This window comes from Otolemur garnettii, unplaced genomic scaffold (genome assembly GCF_000181295.1).
Source record: "Otolemur garnettii isolate 467f Iridium unplaced genomic scaffold, OtoGar3 scaffold00079, whole genome shotgun sequence".
Taxonomy (NCBI): Eukaryota; Metazoa; Chordata; class Mammalia; order Primates; family Galagidae; genus Otolemur; species Otolemur garnettii.
In genome coordinates this window covers 26854-40070 of record NW_003852474.1, presented here as the reverse complement: position 1 = coordinate 40070, position 13217 = coordinate 26854, and the positions used below count along the sequence as shown (strand labels likewise).

General features: G+C 43.4%; 1 pseudogene; it reads left to right on the top strand.

Moving 5' to 3' along the window:
- The first annotated feature begins 6410 nt into the window (after positions 1-6410).
- On the top strand, positions 6411-7598 carry LOC100966687 (annotated as a pseudogene).
- Positions 7599-13217: the final 5619 nt, after the last annotated feature.

The following is a 13217-nucleotide window of genomic DNA, read 5'->3' as shown; positions in this document are numbered from 1 at the left end:
TGCAGCTGCACAGGAGTGTGCTGGCCGGATTAGACCTTGTTCAGCCTGCCGGGCGACCAGGGTGCAGGAAACTGGCAGCAGCCAGATCAGTCCTAGTTCAGCCCCTGTGGGCAACTGATGGAACAGGGGAACTCTAGTGGCTAGATCAGTCCTAGTTCAGCACCCTGGAGCAGCCAGAGGGTAGTGGAATAGCAGCGGTAGCAGCAGGGTACAGAAGCGACCAGATCACTCCTAGTTCAGCCCCACCAGAGTAGCTGGGGGGAAGGGGGGACTACTTCACCATTGCCCATTGGATGCGTGCGGCGCTAGCAAGCTGACCTGTGCCCTCCCAATGCGGGAGCCCGGAGCAGGGGACTCCTCCACCTCTGTCTGAGGGACGTATGTGGCTCTAGCAAACAGTGCTGGACCCCCCAAGAGTGGTAGACCCCTCCACCACCACCTGCAGGGCGAGCATGGCTCTAGCAAATAGTTCTATGCCCACCCAGCTTGGGAGCCTGGAGGGGGGAACACCTCCCCTGGCCCCTGTGGGGTGTGTGTGTCTCTCGCAAGCCATTTTGGTTCTACCTGGATTGGAGGATTCCTCCGCCTCTGCCTGCTGAACGCCTGCAGCACTAGCGAGCGGTTCTGGGCCTGCACAGAGCAGGAGCCTGCTGCCCATGAGGGGTGTGACTCTAGCAAGCAGTTTTGGGGCCCACCCTGCTCCATGAGGGCAAAGGGACCCACTCGGCAACTGGGTTAGTCTGGGAAGGTTAATACCTCCTTCCCCACCTTAGACCCAGTGGTCCCCCAGGTCCATGACCCTATTCATTCCAGTAGGCCACTGCTCCCAGGGTTTACCTGGCAAAATCAGCCAGAAATCCGAGTTTGGGAGGGGGTCTTGAGTGTTTAAATTAGGCTTCTGTCTGGCTAGATTTCTCTGTAAATCAGAGGTTGCATTCAGCTTTACACTCAGGTGTCATTTCTAGCCTCTGCCCGCCCACTGCCTTTGTCTCAGTCGCATTAGCCCCCTGAGGGCTGGCGCTCCACCCAAGAAAGTTATGTGTGCCCTGCCTGTGGCTACTGTCCGGAACCTCTACTTGCACAAAGGGGTGGGGCTGGAATAGCATCAGCCTACCTCTCAGGATGCCACCATTTCTGCACTGGCATCCCCCAAGCTGACTCTCCTCTCCTCATACCCACACCACAGTCAGCACAGAACAGCACCAGCCCCCTCCCCTCCACTTCTATCAAAGAAATGCCCAAGAATCTGGACTCCAAACCTCCAAACCTCGGAGTGAGTGGGTGGAGACTCCGCAGAGTTCAATGTTGCAGGTGGGGAATATATACAGTTTTATATAGTTCAACCATACACCTGGGGTGCCCCTTTGAATAGTCCTTGGGTAGTCTACCAGGTTTGAGAGGTCCAAATCAGTTGTCCCAGTCAGCACCCATTTCAGGTGGAAGAGTTCAAATGTCTCTGGGAGCTAGACAAGAGGGGTCTGCTTGCAGTTCAGATATAACTTGCTCCAGTGCTCCACGAGGGCAAAGGGACCCACCTGGCAATTGGGTTAGTCTAGGAAGGTTAATACCTCCTTCCCCACCTTGCACCCAGTCACTCGTAATCCCCCAGGTCTGTGGCCCTATTCACTCCAGTAGGCCACTGCTCCCAGGGTTTACCTGGCAAAATCAGCCAGAAATCTGAGTTCAGCAAGAGGGCCTTGCATGTTTAAATTAGGCTTCTGTCCAGCTAGATTTCTCTGTAAATCAGAGGTTGTGTTCAGCTTTACACTCAGGTGTCAGTTCTAGCCTCTGCCCGCCCACTGCCTTTGTCTCAGCCGCATTAGCCCCATGAGGGCTTGCACTCAACCCAAGAAAGTTATGTGCTCCCTGCCTGTGGCTGCTGTCCAGAACCTCTGCTTGCCCAAAGGAATGGGGCTGGAATGGTGTCAATGGCGTCAGCCTACCGCTCAGGATGCCACCATTTCTGCACTGGCATCCCCCAAGCTGACTCTCCTCTCCTCACGCCCGCACCACAGTCAGCACAGAACAGCACCAGCCCTTCCCCCTCCACTTCTCTCAAGGAGAGGCCCAAGAATCAGGACTCCATAGGTAATAAACCTCCAGATCTCGGAGTGGGTGGGTGGCAACTCCTCAGAGTTCAATCTTGCAGGTGGGGAATATACACAGATTTATACAGTTTTACAGTTTTATGCCTGGCTGGAGGGCACCGTGGCATGCCACCAGACATAGGAGGTCCAGGTTTTAGGGGGTCTCTCTCATGGAATAGAGTGGGAGGAAGTTTGAACTCTGCTCACTTGTTTGCATGGAGTAACCTGTGAGCCCTTGTTGTGGGGGAGGGGACTCCCATCCGCTTGGTGGTGGATTTTGTACCTTTTGGTTGTATTTTTGGGGACGCAGCTTGCCTCAGGAAGGTTGAAGTGCACTCTTCAATCTTCTCTCTTGGCTCTGCTCCAAACCATCAGCTAATTTGCTAAACTTCTGTCCTTTAATCCTCCTTCTGGACGGGAGCTTCTGTAAAAAGCTGGCTGCAGTCTGCCATCTAGGCTCCGCCCCCCTACAGCTTCCTTCTTTGACACTCTGAGTTCAGAGCTCACCATGTCAGGCATGGGGTGACTGATGACAAACGTGCAGTAATGTAAGCATCCCAGGTATCTATCATCCTGATAGTTCAGAGCCGCTTCCCTGATGGATGTTTTGTGGTGGACATTAGCAGGGTATGTACAAAATTTTCATATCTTCTGCCACTTCTGCTCCCAGACAGCTACACTACTTATAATCATTTCCAGTCACCTTTCCTTCTACAGAATGCAGGGGAACAGGGACAGTACTCACAGGTTAGACCTCAGGAATGAACTTCCCTGTCCCATCCTTAAAGGACTGTCAGAAGTTGCAGGCCCTGCACCTTTTGGCCTATGTCCACTTTCAGGGGTGAGTAATTCATATACCAACTGGGGGCTTTCCCCTCGCCTCAGCTGGTTGTGCAGGGTCCCTCCCACACCTACCTTGCAAATGGCCACAGGTGCAAACTCACACCAGGAGCCTGGAACAGCCATGGGATAGGGCCCCTCCTTGGCAGCTTACTCATGGGCACTGATGAAGGTGAACTTTCCTCAGGTCCTGTGATCTGAGATCAAGGAAAGTCAAAGAAATCTTTCCACCTTTTCTCATCCAAGAAGTGGCTTAGCAAACAGAACCACCTTTCCCCGCATAGCTTAAATATGATTTATGACTAATACTGTTGTTTAAGATAAAGTCAGATGAAGATCCTCTAAATTCCCATCCTCTACCTCATGAATGATTTTGATGAGCTATTGGTTCTCACTGATCATACAGAACAAAATGAGTGACCAAACTTCAGTTCACCCTCAGTCTGAGTCAAAGACTCAGTGACCTCTCCTAAGCTCAGTGACCTCTCCTAAGCCCTTCTAAATGTCAGCTGACCTCAGAGACCTGTCCTAAGCTGAGTGACTGCTTCTCAGCCCCTCTAAATGTCACCTGATCTCTAGAGAGAGTCGCGTGCCACTGGCATAGCCTGGTTCTTTCTAGATTTCCTGCCTCTTCCCATAATATAAAACCCCTCTCCATCTTCCCAGTCTCATGTCCAGCCTGGGCAACCATCCTCTCCTTCCTAGAACATGTTCCAGTGGGGCTCTATTTACCTAAGCCTGGATTTGCTCTAACTGAATAATGCCCTATGGTTCTGAGCTTGAATATGCCGTTTCATAGGTAGAAAGGGCTGTTGCAAGACCCATGCACTGAGACTGGGTGAATGTCGCACAGAGAGCACAATTCCAAGTGTCTGTGGCCACACAGTCCTACTACCAGGCCCAGTAGAATGCCAGGAACTATTGCCTATCAGGGAGAATTCCCCAGTGCATGGAAGTACTTATAACCCCAGAACCTGTGCTGAGACTCTCCCACTGCATCTGTGTCAACTATTCACACTCCTAGCACCACGGAGTCTATAAATTTTATCAGGTGGATTGCCTGAGCTATTAACTACACACTCTGTCTGGATACACAGGATGCAGCAACCATTTGTCTTTTACCTTGTAGGTAACATGCCAGCATTCCCCTGACCTGTAAACCTTAAAACCTTACTAAAGTGGCAGGGCCCTGAATTTCCTGGGGGATTATCTCTCCCACACACCCTCGAGAGCATGTGTCTTCTCAGACCCACAGCTTCTTGCTCATCCTGACCAATCAGCATGACATCTCAACACAATGGATCAGCTGGTGTTTAATCTATTATGTAACCAAAGGTGAGCAGAGTAAACCTGGATCCTGGCACAGAACTGCCACTAAACATTGTTCTTTCCACCTGAATGCTAATAAGTTCTCTGTTCTGATCAGAAGGGAAAGGGCACATTGCTTGAGGCACAGCATGTACCCAGGCAGAGTCAATCCACTCCAACAACAGTGCATCTGGAGCAGCAGCTGCCATTAGGGTGATTGCCTGGTTGAACTTGTGGTGGTCCCCAGCACACCCCCAGGATTCACTCTGCTTTAGAAGAGACTGCACTAAAGGCATCAAAAAGAAACCTGCTAAAAACCACTGCCACTCCCCCACTCTGCCATAAGCTTAAGGTCTTTAAAAATTGCGCTCAGCTCTGCCACCCAGCTTCAGTGTCCTACAGACATGCAATACTGCTACCGATTGACTATCATTCACGATCTAGGTGATGGAGGCCAGTTTCAGCAGCTTCTACTTGGCCCTCTTATGCACAGAACAAGAGCCCAATATGGGTGTTACTCCAATGGCCAAGTATAGATTCAGGAACCACGGAAAGGACCACTGTGTTGTTCTGCAAAATTTACCTATGATTGATCCAGTGCTCTAATCAGCACATAGCCCCAGACGGTCCTGATCTAACAGAGGACCATGATGATCCTTTAGGTCTTTAGATATCAATGTTGGCTTTGACTCACATCCAATAGTCCTCAACTGTCAGGGTCAGGGGTAAGCAAACTTTTTCTATAAAGTGTAATGTAGTGAAAATTTTACACTTTATAAACCATAAGGTCTTGGTTGCAATTTTGAACTCTCCAAGTGCACTGTGAAAGCAGCCTAAATAAGACAATATGTAAATGAAGGAAGGTGGTTGTGTCCCAGGAAAACTTTATTTATAAAAGCAGGTGGTTTTTCTTTTCTTTCTTTTTTTATTTATTTTTGCAAAAATAGTCTACAGTTGGCTGACCCTTGCTCCTGCACTGCTCTGGGTGTTCTGTTCCCCTTCATGGACAATCAGCGAAGTAAATGACTCCAAGATCTATCTGAAGAATAACTGGGGATGTACAGTATAACTCCAAGGCTTCAGGGGCCTTTCTCCTGGTAATGAAATAATACTTTAGTCCCTGTCTTCCATACATGAACATATGAACACATCATAAGAAAACAAAACTACAGACAAATATCCTTTATGAATATTGATGTAAACATCCTCAATAAACACTAGGAAAGTTGAATCTAGCAACATATTAAAAAGGATTATATTAATGGCCAACTGAGATTATCCCAAGATTCAAGGGTCATTCAATATATGAAAATGAATCCATGTCTTATACACATTGATAGAATTTGGGGGAGGATTATGTGAACATTTCAAGGGATGTAAAAAAAAGCATTTGAGTAAACTCAACATCTTTTCATGATAACAACACTTAACAAACTAGGAATAGAATATTCAACTAGTATAAATCCAAAGAGACCCACACTACAAAACATTATTATTAAACTGTCTAACATCATAGATAAAGCTTAAAGTTTTTATTGTATTTAAAATTTTTAGTTAATTAAATTTTAATTGCAAATATATACGACACTATGTTTTAAAATATATATACATTGTGCAATGGCTAAATCAAACTAGTTAACTTCAGCCTACCTCACTTGTTTTTTGTGTGAAAACACTTAAAATTTACTCTCAGTGATTTTCAGGAATATGATACCTCATTATTAACTATAGTCATTTATTCCTCCTGCCTAACTGAACAAAGAGAGAAACTCAGAAGCGTTAAAATAAATAAATTTGTTATGTATGGGGATGCTTTCATAAGAATATTACCTAGTTACTCAGCAGAAATTTTTCAGGCCAGAAGGGAAAGACATAATGTATTCCAAGTGCTGCAAGAGTAAAACTGTCAGTAAGAATACTGTACTCAGCAAAACTGGCATTCAAATATAAAGGAGAAATTAAGATTTTCCCAAATAAACAAAAGCTAAGGGAGTTCTTTACCACTACACTTACTCTAAAAGAAAGACTAAAAATGACGTCCTTCAAACTGAGATAAAAGGCAGAGTCGAGGATGGGAGAAGAGTAGGGCGTTTGAAAAGCATATCGGTCTCCTCTCCTCTCTTCACCTCTCTCTGGCGACCTGCCCGCCCCCCTGTCTGCTCTCTGCCCAGAACATCTTCCACCATGGCCACCTCAGCAAGTTCCCACTTAAACAAAGGCATCAAGCAGGTGTATATGTCCCTGCCTCAGTGCAAGAAAGCCCAAGCCATGTATATCTGGATCAATGGTACCTGAGAATGTCTATGCTTCAAGACCTGTACCCTGGACTGTGAGCCCAAGTGTGTAGAAGAGTTACCTGAGTGGAATTTTGATGGCTCTAGTACTTTACAGTCTGAAGGCTCCAACAGTGACATATATCTCTTGCCTGATGCCATGTTCTGGGACCCCTTCTGCAAGGACCCCAACAAGCTGGTGTTCTGTGAAGTTTTCAGGTATAATTGAACACCTCCGAAGACCAATTTGAGGCACATCTGTAAGTGGATAATGGACATGGTGAGCACCCAGCACCCCTGGTTTGGAATGGAGCAGGAATACACACTGATGGGGACAGATGGGCACCCCTTCAGTTGGCCCACCAATGGCTTCCCTGGGCCACAGGGTCCTTATTACTGTGGTATGGGAGCAGACAGAGCCTATGGCAGGGATCTTGTGGAGACTCACTTCCGAACTTGCTTGTATGCTGGAGTCAAGATTGCTGGGACTAATGCCAAGGTCATGCCTGTCCAGTGGGAATTCCAAATTGCACCCTGTGAAGGAATCAGTATGGGAGATCGTCTCTGGGTGGCTGGTTTCATCTTGCATGGTGTGTGTGAAGACTTTGGAGTGATAGCAACCTTTGATCCTAAGCCCATTCCTGTGAACTGGAATGGTGCAGGCTGCCATACCAACTTCAGCACCAAGGCCATGCTGGAGGAAAATGGTCTGAAGTACATTGAGGAGGCCATTGAGAAACTAAGCAAGTGGTACCAGTACCACATTCAAATCTACGATCCCAAGGGGGGCCTGGACAATACCCAGTGCCTAACTGGATTCCACGAAACCTCCAACATCAATGACTTTTCCACTGGTGTAGCCAACCGTAGTGCCAACATCCACATTCCCTGGACTATTGGCCAGGAGAAGAAGGGCTACTTTGAAGACTGTTGTCCCTCTGCCAACTGCGACCCCTTCTCAGTGATGGAAGCCCTCATCCGCACGTGTCTTCTCAATGAAACTGGCGATGAGCCTTTCCAGTACAAAAACTAAATGGACTAGACTTCCAGCTATTGAGCCCCTTCTGGTTCTCCATCCCAGTCCAAATCTTCCCCCCTCTCCCAATTGTCCCAATTGTAACTCAAAAGGGTGGAATATCAAGATCTTTTTTTTATTCCTCATGCCCAGTTAATCTTGTTTTCTTTGGCCAAGACAGAGGAGTCAAGTTCTTAATCTCTTTGCACCCACCCTCTTTTTTTTTCCCCCATCACTAAAGCTTTCTAGTGCACTAGTGGGCAGGGAGGGGCATAACCACTACTTCCACTTATTGGGGTGAGCTTGTCCAGTAGGCATAGCTATCCGGGAGGAGCACGTTTGCTGGAGGCAGAGGACTTTTTCTTCAGGTTAGCTGAAAGTGGAAAACCTGGCTTACTCTAGGTTAGGACTTCCCTTGGTAGAAAAGTTGGAAGAAATTATAACCAACATTCTACTGTAAGTGGGAATTAGAGAAAATAGAGGTTGGAGATCAGGGAGGGAAATGCCCTCCATCTCAGGCCACACTTCCCTTGCTTGGGGCTAAATGCCCTCCCCTCAGCAAAGAGCTCAGAGTAAACTGATGATTATCCCTACCTTAAAAGAAGAAAGGTTCTTATTGTTTGGTCCTCCTTTAGAACAAAAAGCAGAGTAGTATTTTTATATTTAAATGTAAAAACAAAAAAATTATATATATATATATATGGGTGTGGATTGTGTTTCTAAAGGTGAAAACCATCTGGGTCACAGGGAGCCAAAGTAAAGAAAGGGAAGTATCTCCTTTTGAGGAGGAGGTGGGGGAAGTGGTGCTTAGAAAGTTGGTAATTGGGGGTTAATTCCTCATTACCATTTCAGGGTCTCTGCCCTGCCCACCCACTGGAGGAAGTGGGTGCTGATAAATTGACAGGCGGATGCAGGTTAACTAGCAGTCATTTGATTGCCATGGCTCTGTTTTGCAACATACGTGTACTTGTCCACACACGGGTTCAGAAATGAGTTGGCTGGTCAACTTGAGCATGTTACTGACAGAGGGGATATACACATATTAGGGTTATTTTCTGGTGGGAATAGCATGTCACTAAAGCAGGGCTTTTGATAAATTAAAAAATGTTTAAGCGCAAAATAGAAGTTTAGATTTTAATCAAATTTGTAGAATTTCTAAGTAATTTTACATAATTGCTTATTTGCTTCAACTGTGTCCTTTCACCTCTGCTCTTAGAGGAGACAGAGACAGGGCTGGTGGCAAAAACACTTGTGATTTTGTATCCTGTTGTCCTCTCCCAGTGCAAAATACTCTTTTCCTTTGTTAAGGTTGCTGAGGAGTTATTTTTTCCTTTTGTAATAAAAACCTACCTTCATCCAGAAAAAAATATTGAGATAAAAGAATGGTAGACAGGGTAAATGTGGTGACTCACACCTATAATCCCAGCACTCTGGGAGGCCAAGGCTGGTGGATTGCCTGAGATCAAGTTCAAGACCAGCCTGAGCAAGAGCAAGACCCTTTCTCTAAAAATAACTGGGGGTTGTGGCAGGCACCTATTGTCCTGGCTACTTGGAAGGCTGAGGCAAGAGAATCACATGAGCCCAATAGTTTAAAGTTGGTGTAAGCTATAACACCACCATGGCAGTCTAACAATAACGACTGAGTGAGACTCTGTCTCAAAAAAAAAAGAAAGAAAAAGAAAGAAAGAAAGAAAAAACAACAGTAGATAGCAACACAAAGCTATTTAAAAACATGGGATTCTCTGGTAAAAGTGCATTCATTGATGAATACAGCAAAGCTTAGCATTGTCATTTTGGTACATAGAATTTGAGCAATAAAAACATCTCCAAAACTATAAGTATATAATATCAGATTTACAGTATATAAAGATGCAATTTGTGATGTTACTAGCATTACCATGGAGGGTGCTGGCTGTAAATACCAAGTTTAGGCATGGAACTGAAGTTTAGTTGTTTTCAGTTTGAAATAGAACACCATAAAAATATAATCTCTCATATAACTGAAATGTCAACAACAAAGAAAACATCATTTTAGACCCAAAGGCACACATAGGCTGAAAGTGAAAGCATGGAAAAAGATATTCTAAACAATGATAACCAAAACAGCAAGACTGGTCAATATAAAGTAGACTTTAAATTAAAAAAAAAAAACCCATCAAGAACAAAGAAGGAATTTGTATAAGGAAAAAGTGTTAATTCACCAAGAAAATATAATATTATTAATTTTTCTGCACCAAACCTCAGATCTCCAAAATGTATAAAGCAAGCATTGAAAGAATTAAAGGGAGACAGATAGAGCAACAGAATAACATCTGAAGACTTCAGTATTCCCCTTTCAATACAAGGGAACTACCAGACAGGACATCAATGAGGAAGGGGAGGAACTGAATAGCACTAAACCAGTTAGATCTCAGAGACATACAGACACATTCCACCCAACAGCCAGGTGTGCATTCTCTCCATAGTCCATGGAACACTTCCAGGATAGACATGTGTTAGCAACAAAACCAGTCTTGACACATTCAAGAAGATTAAAGTTTCCTTTCCAATGAGAACAGAATAAAAGAAAATCAGTAGTAAACGAAGCACAAGAAAGTTCCCCAATGTGTGGGAATTAAACAATACCCTTGAAAACCAATGGATCAAAATGCATACTTTGAGACAAATGGTAATGAAAACACAACATACCAAAACATGCAAAACTTATGAGATGCTGTGAAACTAGTGCTGAGAGGAAATATTATAACCATCCCTAAGTGCTTACATTAGAAAAGAAGAGAGATCTCAAATCAACAACCTAACTGCCTACTGCCAGAAACTAGAAAAAGAACAAACTAAACGCAAACTAGCAGAAGGAGGAAAATAATAATTAGAGCAGCCGTAAATGAAATAGAGGAAAGGAAAACAATTGGAAAAACCTTAGCTAGAATACAATGAATACACACCAAAATTGATCAACCCAGAAAATGGGTAAAATTCTAGAAACACACAAACTAAGAGCAAGAAACTGAAGACTTGAACAGACCAGTAATGAGTACTGGGATTGAATCAGCCAGAACCACATGGCTTCACTGAAGAAATGTACCAAATATCAAAGAAGAATAAATTAATGCCAAGCCTCCTGAAATTCCTTCCAAGCACATTCTATGAGACAACCATTACTATGTTAAAAAGTCAGACAAGACAAGAAAATGATAGAACAATGTTTTTCATGAATATCAATGTAAAAATTCTCTAAAAATAAAAAATCTAGGAAACTGAATTTAATATCACATTTAAAGGCTTTAATCCCAAGTGTACATGTGATTAATATTAGAACATGATTGCAAATATTTTTTATCAAATTGATTGAAGCCCTTTAGATATATGAAAATATTAAAATAATGAAATATTATTGGTATGGTTAAGGTTTTCTTCCCCAAAAGTCAAAGGCTGATTCTTTGAAATGATTAATGAAATTGAAAATTATCACATAACATTAACTAAGTGACAAAACAAAACTAAAGTATTATCAAGAATGAAAGAAAATAAACATCGCTCCTGCCAATAGTTAAGAACAAAAGGAGAGTCCAATGAAAGCTATACCAGTGTATTTTAAAATTATGCAAAATTGGAAAATTACGGAAGTTTCTATTTCCTTAAGAATTTATCAACAGTTGACAGTTAAGGAAGTAGTTTAATTTTGCCAAATATTTACCAACACTGGGCAGTTAAGGAAGTAGTTTAATTTTGCCAAATATTTACCAACACTGGGCAGTTAAGGAAGTAGTTTAATTTTGCTAAATATTTGTTTTCTTCATTACTAAGGGGGTTAGACATTTTACCATATGTTATTTGGACATCATATATACTTTTCTGTGAAATGTTTGTTAATATATCTATTGATCATTTCATTGTTTTATATCTTTGTTTCTAAAATTTCTTAATGTACCATGGACACTGATGTCCCAAATACAATTGCCTTTTTGATTATCAAGCTAGTTAATATAGGAGAATATGTAAACCTTTTATTTATTGCATGTGAATTTATATTTTATTTAATAAATCCTACCAAACCTCATTCATAGAAATGAAGATATTTCCCGAACTGTGTTCAAAGTTGTAAAATTTTTTACATTTACATTTGAAAGCCATACTTTGGATTAAATTTTTCTGGTAAAGAATCTCCTCAACTAACGTCTCACACAGACATCATATGGGAAAATCTTGGATGCATTCCCTCTTTAGTTCAAGAGCAAAACAAAGGAGGCCTGAAATGCTTATCAGACCTAGATAATGTAGTCAACAATTTTTCCAGGGCAGTACAATGTAATAAAGAATCTCGGTTAGACTGATGTTATAATATATCGTGGACCCTAACCTAGAAATTCTAGAAATGGAGAAAACTTGAGGTACTCTTTTAAGGTTTCTGACATTGTTAAAATAAAAAAATGCTAAAAGTGACCAGAGCACAACAGAAGAATATTATACATAGCCTATGGGTCAAATTGTAAAATGTGTGTAGTAAAAAGAATCCCGGAAAGGGAGGGGAAAAGAGAAGCAAGGAGACCTGGCACCCCAGCCATGGGTCCCAGCACACATGGGTCCTTCCTCTAAGAGGCAACGGGACACAGTAGTGGTGCATGTGGAGTGCTTTCATGACAACTGTCGACCCTCTTCAAGGCAAGGGGATCCTATCCAAAGACACCTCCAGTCTCCCCTTCCCCGGAACCAATTCTCAATTCTACCCAATAACACCTCTCAGTCCTCCCTACCTGAGCCCCTCACCCAGTTATCAAAATTGTTCTTGGCCTCAGTCCTGCCATGATAGAGTTATCTTCTGTCCCAGTTTTTACCAGGACTCTCCTGCTATCTGGAGCAGTCCCACTTTACACCATGAACGTCAACTGTCTATGCAATTAATAGCTCTCTTTTTTACACCGACATTTTCCCCTGTTTTAATACACCCACCCTCTAAAAAAGGCTTGTGGTCACCGTTCAGGGCCAGAACCATCAGAGTAAGGCATTCAGAAGGGCAGATATTAAGAAGCTACTTTGATCCTCTCCTCCCCCAGGAGTTTTCACAAACAAACCTCATTTTGTCTCTCAGTGATCATCAGCTCAGCAGCTCAAAGTATACACATTAACCAGCACATCCCAGGCATCCTTCCTCCTGGGCATTGTTCTGAGTGCCTGAAGCACACTGGGCTCTGTGACCCTTATAACCAACTTGCCAAAGAATAGTGAACCCAGCCACACAGCTGTAAAGGTCTTACTCTGAAAGGCTATGTTTCATCATTTCGATATTAGGAACAAAATTTTGCAAAGAGATAAAGACACCATGATTTTGTCCCTAAAGTAGAACAAAAATTATCGTTCAAGAGTGGTGTCTGGGGGTCATGAAAATTGGAGGAGGGACAGTAAAGTAAATATTTACTTAAACACAGGATAGTAAGTTGTATTGTTTCTAAAGAGGAGAGTAAAATCAGTAAGGAGATAAACTCAAAAGAAAATGGAAATTTAATTAAATTAGGGCCCAGGTGAGGGACACAGGTCAGAAGCTCTGGACGATATCTTCTCCCCTCTGCACCCCCACTGACAGGCATAGGTGTGTCATACTGTGTCCCACCAACTCCGACATTCTTCCTCTGGAGCCACACACACAGTGGGAAATGGGGGATTACGGTTTTGTTACAGGCCTTGTATTTCCCTACA